Genomic DNA, 12,121 nt, shown 5'->3' on the forward strand with positions numbered 1-12,121 from the left:
CAATATCAAGCACAGTTCACCAGTAACTAAACTGAGCACTAAGTTTTTTTCTTGATTCACACCATTCATCCAAAGATAGCACCGCATTGTAGCTCTCTCTTAATTCTCAGTAGCATACTCATTATAGGCCAGACATGTAAGGATATGAATGACTAAAGCAGTTACTTGGTAAGTGTAACAGCACCTACTTACTTTTGACCCTTTAAAAATGACATCTGCCCTTCCTGTTGACGTGACAAAAGCTTGACACAGAAGCTCGTCCTATTCAGATCCTTTCATCCAGTCTCCTAGCTCAATTCTCAATGCTAAAGTTATAAAGTGCAAAAATATTTCTGGGATTTTAGCAATATTTTTGATTTTTTAATTTAAACTAGAAAAATACATGGAAATTTTTCAATTAGTTTTATTTGTTGTTAGGTTTTTATAACACAGAACGACATCTTGCCTAGACTTAATTTTATAGGCCACTTAACTATAGTATAGGTTTGTAAAGTTTACATAAAGGACCAATATAGTTCATCATAAATAGTGTTTGTCAATGTGGTTTGATTTTACACAATTATCTATTATTTTATAAAATGCAGTAATGTTTGGGAGGTTTTAACAAAAAATTTATTTGTTAAGAGAAAATGGAATAATTCATAAAAATTTGAAATAAAATCATAGGCAGCACAATCGTGCTGCCTAAGTAAAGAATGATGTTGGCACGAAGAGATTTTGAGCTTTCCTGATGCTTTATTTGAAAATTTCAGCCATATCTACTGCTTGTAATTAATTGTTAAAATATATATAAATATTTTTGCAATTACTGATTTTTTGCTCTTTACTCAATTTAATGTCTTTTCATAGTGCAGTCAATTAAAAATTTTTCTTTATTTACAGCAAGCCTGACTTCAAACATCGATTTCTACTAAGCTTCTGTCTTTTGGTTTTTTATTTAGTTTTCAGTTCAGAATCTTTAAGATTACTATGTAAACTGCAAAACCATTTCTATTGTCCGAGCAATAAATTTATTTCCTTAATTGTAACTTAAAAAGAACCTGATTATTTTAAAATTTGTTTTGTTTTAGTTAGCTTCTTGTTACTTAACGCGTAACATTTAGGGTAAAATTTTATAGATTAAAAAATATGATCAAACATATTTGGAAAAAAATCAGAAAGTTTGTCCACAAAGCAAAGAAAAGTATGGACACACCTGATGAACAAAACAAATTAATTTTTCTAGTGAAAAAAACACACAAGAGACAATAACGATTCTTTTCTAGAAAGTGAGATGGCGCAAATATCAGAGGAGATACGCAATTCAAGAGAAAAGACAATAATACTGTTAAAGACCATTGAAGAAAGGTTAAAAAGCAATAGCCCCTACACTATACACAAATCTGTGGTCACGCTTAACGATCTTATAGAAGCAAATGGTGGCTATTTTGGTGAATCACCATGTTTTGAAATGGTGCAACAAATGCTTCATCCACGACATGGGATAATACATATTTATAAACTAGATAGAGTCTATGGATACAGAAGATACTTGATAGACGAGTTAGATGGAATTTAAAACAAATTTCAGATAGAATGGAAGAATTAAGAAACAAGTATTGATGCATCTATTGGTATCAAAATTTCGTTCTTTAGATTTTCGGTTACTATTGACACAAGTAGCTATTATTACTATAGAGTTCATTACCATGAACTGTTTGATTGCTTCAAAATTCAAATATCTTTGAAAAAACTGCTGGATGAAAATACATCAAAAATGTAATTATTTTGACAAAATTGATTCTACTTTAAAAAGTATTTTATTTTTAATTACAAAAGTGACTAGATGTAGCAATTTCCTTTAAAATGAGCTCTCTATGATTTTCCAGTGCTCAGCTAGCTTAGGAGGAAGAAAAAGCGGAAACAAAACGCGGAAATCGATGTTTGAAATCAGGCTTGCTGTAAATAATGAAATAATTTTAATAGACTACACTATGAAAAGACTTTAAATTGAGTAGGGAGCTAAAAATCAGCAATTGCAAAAATATTTGTATATATTTTAACAAGTAATTACAAGAAGTAGATATGGCTGAAATTTTCAAATAAAGCATCAGGAAAGCTCAAAATATTTCCGTGCCAACATCATTTTTTATTTAGGCAGTGCGATTGCACTGCCAATGATTCTATTTAAAATTATCAGGAATTATTCTATTTTCAGTTAACAAATAAATTTTTTGTTAAAACCTCCCAAACAATACTACATTTTATAAAATAATGGATAATTGTGTAAAATCAAAACTAATTGACAAACACCATTTATGATGAACGATATTGGTCCTTTATGTAAACTTTAGAAACCTATACTATAGTTTAGTGGCCTATAAAATTTAGTATAGGCAGGATGTCGTTCTGTATTATAAAAACCTAATGGACTCATCGAAAGCCAAGATGCCATGCTTCAATGGATCATATCACGTCCTGATGTTCAAAGGGCCGTTGAGGAGTATGATGAAAAGTTCACAAACCCTTCTTCTGAAGAAAACTTGAAGCATCATGAGGACACACAGAAATTACAGATGTAATTCATGTCCCATGTTCAGGACTTTCTTCAAGTTATTGAAGGAAAGAGAAATCCCTTTGCTGAATCAGAAAACGACCTTCTTACCCTTGAAACGAGGAAAGTCTTGCACCGTAACTTAGCACACAGCGATAAGAACGCATACAAAGTTAGACTCGACCAATATAAGAAGTTTACCGAAAAGTGATCGACAACATGTTCCACGCCAGTCACAGAAGTTATTAAGAAAAATAAACTACCACTATCCGCAAGTGTGATAGCCGAGAAAACGTCAAAGGTGAAACAAGACATTTCCAGTCTGAAACATAGTTGTTCTATCTTTGGTAGATTGTACATTGCCTTCTAGTCTCGTGACGGTAACATGGACGAGTGTTTTAAGTATGAGAGCTAACCCGGTTCCCCTGCACTGTCTGACATTGGATCCCTTAGGTAAACTGCAGAACTTGACCTTACAACTTATTTAGAAGCATTGCTGGACCTACCAACTGCAATACCTCGAGTCAGTGCAAAAGTATTCGATGAATCGGTTTAAAAACTTGAACCCGGCTCAAGAAAATTATTCAAAGATTACCGAGACACAGTTTTTCTACTGTAAATTCATAGCCAACTACATAGGGTCAATCGCATCGACGTAATATGGGACCGGCACATCAAAAAAGCTCAAAGAAAGGAGAAAGATAAAGAAGTGGTTTTGGACAGCAAGTCCCAATGCAACAGAAAAGTTCTTAGATTTGTCCTCTGTGTCGACACTACAAACACAAGAGCTACTGGAGGGATTCATAGTTAATTGCTATGAGCTGATAAGCCTGGTCCAGGCTGTTGACGAAGCGAGAAAAGTGCTTTTTGCCAAGGGACGAAAGATTGACTGCATCCCTCCAATAACTGACGCCCTTCTTCAGTACACCAGACGTGCAAACTTTCAAGCTGTTAGAATATGGGGAAGAGCAGCCGAACGTATTTAAAATCCTCTTTTTCCCTCTGAATTTGGAGGGAAGGTCGTAAATAATGAGCAGAATTCTGTTTGGGCGATGCTACCCAAGTAGCAGTTTAGCTTTGGATGAAGTATAATTTAAAACAGAACGACAAAAAATATATAAAAACATAGTAAAACCTAAAGAGCAAAATAAATAACAATCAACCAGTAACAGCAATATTACAAACAGAAAGCACATAAATTTTGAACAAGACAATAAAACAATTTTGGATAGATGATCAGGCTGAAGAAATGAATAATAGTTCTTTCCTACCAAAATAAGCCAACAACTATACTGACTAAAATACTTTATTTGTTTTTTAATTCTTCGATTCTATTTGAATTTTGTTTTTAAATTCCTTTTTAACTTCTTTTGGAAGATGGCTGGATTTTTCTTTAGCCAAGACTCTATGTAGTTTCCATTTATTTATTATTCCATATTATGAATAAAGTATTTGTTTTACCATTTTGAAACATGGTGATTCACCAAAATGGCCACCATTTGCTTCTATAAGATCGTTAAAGATGGCCACACATTTGGCTCTAGTGATGGGGCTATTGATTCTTAACCCTTCTTCAATGGTCTTTAAAAGTATTATTTTTTCCCCTTGAATTGCGTATCTCCTATGCTATTTGGTGTATCTCACTTTTTTATAAAAGGCAAGCCATTGTTATTTGCATTTTTTACTAGCATTACCAATTTTTTTTGTTCATGAGATGTGTCCGCAACTGCTTTACCTTTGTGGAAAAACTTTTAAACTTTTTTTTCAGATATATTTGCAAAAAAAAATGAAAACTAAATGAAATTTATTGAAATAAAAACTAAATAAAATTTATTTATAATTTTTTTACTGAAATATAGCACAACGCTCTTGAGATGAAAACTTTAGGAGTTAAGTCAAGAAAAGATTGGCCCCAGGTGACAATTATAGCTTTTGACAGAGAGATTTTGAGCTTTCCTGATGCTTTATTTGATAATATCAGTGATATCTACTGCTTGCAATTACTTGTTGAAATATATACAAATATTTTTGCAATCACTTTCGGTGACACCTTTAATTCTTTAATGTCAGGGGGCATAATAACAGACCCCCTGGCTATTACACACTCCTACAATAACAAGATTTGAGCCCATCTTGAACAAAAGATGTGGGTGTGGGGAGGGAGGGACAGTTGAAAAGCATCAATAGTGCTAAAAAAAAAATTATTTAAATGAAAATGTGAGCCAACTATATTTTATATTTTTACATACAAAGATGCTACCGATTCGCCCGCAATTGGATAATTATGAGGAAGTAATTTTAGGTTGGGTTAATAGTATAGTAACCAAATTGGATAATTATAATGAGTAACTAGCTGGTCGGTTGTTTTCTTATTGAAAATTTAAACGTTAAAATTTGTTGATTCAAGAAAAATTTTATTTTATGTGGTGGGCATTGAGAGAGGGCTATAGTTTTAAAATATCATTCAGATTTAGAAGTTTGTCAAGGAATACAATGAATCTGTTTCGATACTTGGCTACAGTATTGCAAGTATTAATTTTTGATCTTGGCATTCTGACCCATATTGAAGAATGCTTCTAAGAACGAGCTGGATAAATTTGCAACTAACTGGGATTGGTCAAAGTCTCCTAGAGTTGATTTCAAGTGTTTAAATGATCAATTTTCTTTAAAAACAAAAAAGATAAATATTTTCGAGTGGGCTTATGAACATTTAAAGATTTGTGACACGGTGTTACAGTGCGAAATGGAGTTTGAAGCGCGTGAGCACACTAAAAAAAAGGGTGTAGTATATGCAGTGAAAGCTTCGTCCATTGAATCAGTCAAGCATTAGGTCTGGCTTCTATACACCCTTCCTTCAGAGCCTGATTCAATTGGACATTTTAATCCAATTACGGATATTAGTAGGGTTTTATTTGAGAATAAAAAGGGGCACGGGGGTTTATGCTACTATTTTCCAACAAGCCTGTCCAGATTTCGGACTACTTTAAAGCTAAAGCATCACAAGAAACACTGTAAACATCATTGATATAAAGCCATGGAAATAGTTAGCGGTGATAGAGGGATCTTGCGTTTCAAGAATTTCCAAGACTTGCTGCTGCAGAGCAACAAGATCTATTTGAACTGCAATGCCAAACTCACAGATGTGTACAATGCTGTCACTGTAAAAGTCTAAAACCAACTGCGTCGTTGGCGCTTTACTGAAAACCAATTTTATGACAAACATTTTTTTTGTGCTTAAAATTAAAAATAAGCATTAAAATTATAGTAACATTTCGAACTAATGAGCTTTCAGCAATTAATAGCATTATGCATCAAACATTTAATGTAATTTATTTGCTCTTTTGAAAGTTGTTGAATACGGATTTAGTTTCCCTAAAAACAAGTGTTTGGATACTGCCTCTTTTCTTAACTGTAAACAAAACAAAAGCCAAAAGCCTAATGCTTCATTGGTGCTTAACCGAAAACGGATTGTATTACAAATATTTTCTTTTCCAGTTCTTACAGCATTGAAAAAAATACGATTACACTGAAATAAACTCTTGAACTGGTGGATCTTCAGCAATTAATATAATAACATATCAAATATACAATTTGATGTTGTTAATGCTTACCAAGACTGTTTAATCACATGTAGTTTCAGTAAAGTGCCAATGATGCAGTAGGCCTCAGACTTTTACAGTTAGAGAAGGAGGTCATACTCAACCACTTGTTTTTGGTAATTTCTGTTCGTTTCAAGCTTGATTTGCATATTCAATTTAAGTTTCACTTGTTTTAAAATTTATTTAATAATTTACATTCATATCTATTGTATGTCTTTTTGCATTGATTTTTTGTTTAGTTTCTGTTCGTTTTACGTTTAATTTATGCTTCAGTAAGAAAATATTTTTTTAGTTTTAAGCTTGATATTAATATTCAATCTAAGTATTACTCACTTTAAGATCTATTTATTCAAATATATTATTACTTGTTGTTTATTTTTGCTATGATTGTTTATTTAATTTGTGTTCGTTTTGGGTTTCATTTATTTTTTTAATAGTAATTTCTGGTCCTTTTGAGTTTGAATATTAAAAGGTAATTGTATCTGCTAAGCTTAACTTTAAAATGGCCTTTACTTTTCTTTGAAAAAGTTATTTTTCGGAGTTTTTTTTATTTTTGGTTTGTTTTTGATTGCAAAAAATTTCAAGTTTTTTAAAATTCGTTATTTCTAATCAAACTTAAAAAAAATCAAATATTCATTAAAGTATCAAAACTGATATCAAAGTAACAATATCAAAGAGAAAAAATGGGTTTGTATCAACCTTGGAGTTTTTATTATCTGATATTTGAGCTATTTTTAATAAAATTGCTTTCTCAATATCTTTTTTGGATGATTTTGGGAAAAAAGTCATGGTGACTAGATTAAGCGTCTGTTTCTTTTGACTCTTTAGAAATGAAATAGAACTTTGTATTTTCAATCGAATAAGCCCTTACTTGAACTTGATCATCACTTTCCAGCATGAGATATGATAATACTCTTTTTCTCTGTTCCCGACATTTGTGTTGCACTAGGTCCCCAATTTTCGATACAATCGAATTCAATTCCTTCTCCTTTGATTGTGCAGAATCTTGAGATGTTTCATGTTTAGAGGGATCGGCGACGGGTCTCTCACGATAAGGTTTATGTTTGTCCATGCGTCGCAATGCATTTTGAAGTAAAAGCAGTTTTTTGTCATCGGCAATATTCTCATCATTTAATATTGATATTGTTTTTTGATGGTTTTTAATATCTGATATTTGAGCTATTTTCAATAAAATTGCTTTCTCAATATCTTTATTGAATGATTTTGGGAAAAAAGTCATGGGGACTCGATTAAGCGTCGGTTTCTTTTGACTCTTTAGAAATGAACTAGAACTTTGTATTTTCAATCGAATAAGCCCTTTCTGAAGTTTATACGAGTATTCCTTCTATAACAAAAATATATATCCTTAGAGTATAACTTACAACGCCTAACCCCGGGCGCTTGGGGGTTGTATCAACCAAAGAGTTTTAATTTCTGATGGTTGAACTATTTTTAAAAATGATCACCTGAAATTGTATAAGATGGATTTATCAATCCGATACACCTAAACGCATGGAGGGTGGGAGGGCCTGTTTGCCCTCTGATCTTTTTTCACTCTGAGAAAATTAACTAAAATTTTTAATTTCCATTGAAATGAACCCTCTCTGAAGTTTATACGAGCATACCTTCCATAAGAACCATATATGGCCCCATGGCATAACTTAAAATGCCTGCCCCCGGGCCCTTTAGGGTTGTGTCGACACCGGAACTTTTGTTATAGGATCTTTGAACTAATTTTAACAAAATAATTATCTTAAAATTTTTATTGGATGTATTTGGGAAAAAGGGGTTTGAGGGGGTTAAGCTGGTTACCCTCCAATAACTTTTGATGCTTAAAAAGGGAACTAGAACTTACACTTTCCAATCAAATAAACCCTCTCTGAATTTTATTCGACGATTCCTCTCATAAGAACCATATATGCCCCCAGGGTATAACTTATAACTCTTGCCACAGAAGACTTTGGGTGAGGGGGGGGGGGGGGAATGTTCTGCTTAAACATATAATTTCCAGAACTTTCAGCTATGTTGAACAAAATGGCCATATCGAAATTTTGATTGGCTGTATTCGGGGAAATGGTGGGTTTGGAAGGAGTGTCAGTTGCCTTAGAATCACTTTCTATTAACTATTAAAAATAGAACTAGCCATTTAAATTTCCTATTCAATGAGCCCTTTATGAAGTTTCTACGACAACGTAGACCATACAAATCCATTTATGCCCCCAGGGCGTAACTTACAACCCTTGCACTGAGGGCTGTGAAACAGTTGTCATCCTCAAAGACCTAATTTCAAGAACTTAAAACTACGTTTAATAAAATAGCTGTCTCAAAATCTTGATTGGAACACAGAGACGACACACACAGAGAGACGAAACACACATATAGAAGACTAAAACACATAGACGACAAACCCAAAGAGACGAAGCACACAAGGAAACGACATACAAACAGAGGCAACACATCCACAGAAGACACACACACATACACACAGAGACAACAAAAACACAGAGACGATACACACACACAGACTACAAACACACAGAGACGCGCACACACAGCAACGACGCACAAACAGAGACGACAGACACAAAGAGACGACTCACAAAAAAACAAAGAGATCACACGCACAGAGACGACACACAAACAAAGACGACACATATAGAGACGACACTCACAAAAACTATATACGCACAGAAACGACACAGAAACAAACATGATAAATATACAGAGACGAAACACCCGCAGAGACGACACACACACTCGCATAGACAACAAAAACACAGAGACGATACACACACACAGACTACAAACACACAGAGACGCGCACACACAGCAACGACGCACAAACAGAGACGACAGACACAAAGAGAAGACTCACAAAAAAACAAAGAGATCACACGCACAGAGACGACACACAAACAAAGACGACACATACAGAGACGACACTCACAGAAACGATATACGCACAGAGACGACACACAAACAAAGATGATAAATATACAGAGACGACACACGCGCAGAGACGACACACACAGTGACGACAGAAACAGATACGGCATAAACACAGAGATGACCCACTCACAGAAACGACACACACACAGAGACTATAAACGCAGAAAGACGACACACACAGAGAGACAAAACACGCACAGATATGACATACACACAAAGACTATACACATAGAGATGACACATACATAAACGACAGTCACAAACAAAAGACACGCAAACAGAGACGACACACATAGAGACGACACACACACAGAGACGATACACACACAAAGAACTCACACGCAAAGTGATGACACACTCACAGAGACGACACTAAACAAAAGACAACAAAAACACAGTGAGGACACAAAAAACAAAGACAACACACACACAGAGAGACGACAAACAAACAGAAATGACAAATACACAGAGACGACACACACACAGAGACGACACATATACAGAGACGAAACATACATAAAGGCGACACACAAACAGAGATGACACATACACAGTGACGAGAAACACACACACAGACGACACAAACACAGAGACGACATACACACAGAGACGAAAAACACATAGAGACGCCACACACAGAGAGACGACAAAAACACAGAGACGAGGCACACAAAGAGACGAGAAATAAACAGAGAGAAAACACACACATTGAAGACTAAAACGCAGAGACGAAAAACACACAGAGACGACGCACACAACGAGACGACACACACGGAGATTACACATACAAAGACAACACACACACATAGACGATACACACACACAGACGATACAAACACAGAGATGACACACATACAGAGACAACAAGCACACAGAGACGACACACACACATAGACGGCACACACAGAGACGACAGACACAAAGAAACGAGTCACTCACAGAGATGATACACACACAGAGACGACACACACACAGACATAACACACATTTAGAGACGACACACACACAGATACGACACAAAAACAGAGACGAAACACACACAGAGACAACACACACAGAGATGATAATCAAACAAAGACGACATATTCACAGAGACGAAACACACACAGAGACAACACACAGACACAGACGACAAACACACAGAGACGACAAACACACAGAGACAACACACAAATAGAGATGAAACACACACAGAGACGAAACATGCACGGAGATGACACACACACAAAGACAAAACACAAAGAGAGACGACACACACACAAAGACGAAAAACACATAGAGACGACACACGCACAGAGACGACATACAGACAGAGACGACACACACACAGACACGACACAAACACAGAGATGACACACGCACAGAGACGACACAAACACAGAGACGGCCGACACAAAAAGACGACTCACACACAGAGAAGACTCACACCCAGAAACGAAACACACACAGACCTGACACAAACATCGAGCCGACAGGGACACAGAGACGAAACAAACACAGAGATGACAAACACACAGAGAAAACATACACACAGAGGCGACACAGACACAACGAGACGACAAACATACAGAGAGGAAACAAGCACAGAAATGACACACCCACAGAGACGACAAACACACAGAGACGACACACACAGAGACGATACAGACGCAAAGACAACATACACACGGATACGAAACACACATAGAGACGGCAAACACACAGAAACGACACACACACAGAGATTACACACGCAGAGTGATGACACACACACAGAGATGACACACGAACAGAGAAGACACGCACAGAGAGACGATACAAACACGGAGATGAAACACGCACAGAGACGACACACACACAGAGACGACCGACACAAAAAGACGACTCACACACAGAGAAGACTCACACCTAGAAAAAACACACACACAGACCCGACACAAACATAGAGCCGACAGAGACACAGAGACGAAACAAACACAGAGACGACAAACACACAGAGACGACACACACACAGAGGCGACACAGAGACACAGAGACGACAAACATACAGAGAAGACACAAAAACAGAGACGACACACCCACAGAGACGACAAACACATAGAGACGACACACACAGAGACGATACAGACACAAAGACGACATACATACAGATACGAAACACACAGAGAGACGGCAAACACACAGAAACGACACAAACAAAGAGATTACACACGCAGAGTGATGACACACACATAGAAATGACACACACACAGAGACGACATACACACAGAGACTACAAACACATAAAGACGACACATACACAGAAACGACACACACACAGAGACATACAGACATAAAAACGAGTGATTGTACAATCACTCTTTTTTATACACTTGTTGGCCGAGTGAAAACGGCAGGCAATAGAATTCTTCCCTGATTTGGCTTCAGGAACCAATCTATTAATAATACTCAAGCTGTCACTGACCCCTGGAACTGGAATATTGGCTGAGTTCACACTTAAATTGTTACTGACCTCTGGATCTGGAATATTGATTGAGTTCTCATTTAAGCTGTCACTATAGCTTAAATGAGAACGATCGTCTCTCTGTTTGTGTTTTCTCTCTGTGTTTTTCGTCTCTGTGTTTATGTCGTCTCTGTGTTTGTGTCGTCTGTGTGTGTGTTTCTCGTCACTGTGTATGTGTCATCTCTGTTTGTGTGTCGCCTTTATTTATGTTTCGTCTCTCTATATGTGTCGTCTCTGTGTGTGTTTCGTATCTGTGTATTTGTCTTGTCTGTTTGTTTGTCATCTCTCTGTGTGTGTTTTGTCTTTGTTGTTTGTGTCTTCACCACATTTGTGTCGTCTTTGGATTTGTGTCGTCTCTGTGTGTGTGTCATCTCTTTGCGTCTGTCTTCTTTGTGTGTGTATCGTCTCTGTGTGTGTGTCGTCTCTGTGTTTGTCGTCTCTGTATGCGTGTCGTCTGTGTGTGACTGTCGTTTCTGTCTGTGTCATCTCTGTGTGTATAGTCTTTGTGTGTGTGTCATCTCTGTGCGTGTGTTGTCTCTCTGTGTGTGTCGTCTCTCT

This window comes from Artemia sp. Qi Xiang Cuo, chromosome 7 (genome assembly GCF_049724085.1).
Source record: "Artemia sp. Qi Xiang Cuo chromosome 7, ASM4972408v1, whole genome shotgun sequence".
In the NCBI taxonomy this organism is placed as follows: domain Eukaryota; kingdom Metazoa; phylum Arthropoda; class Branchiopoda; order Anostraca; family Artemiidae; genus Artemia; species Artemia sp. Qi Xiang Cuo.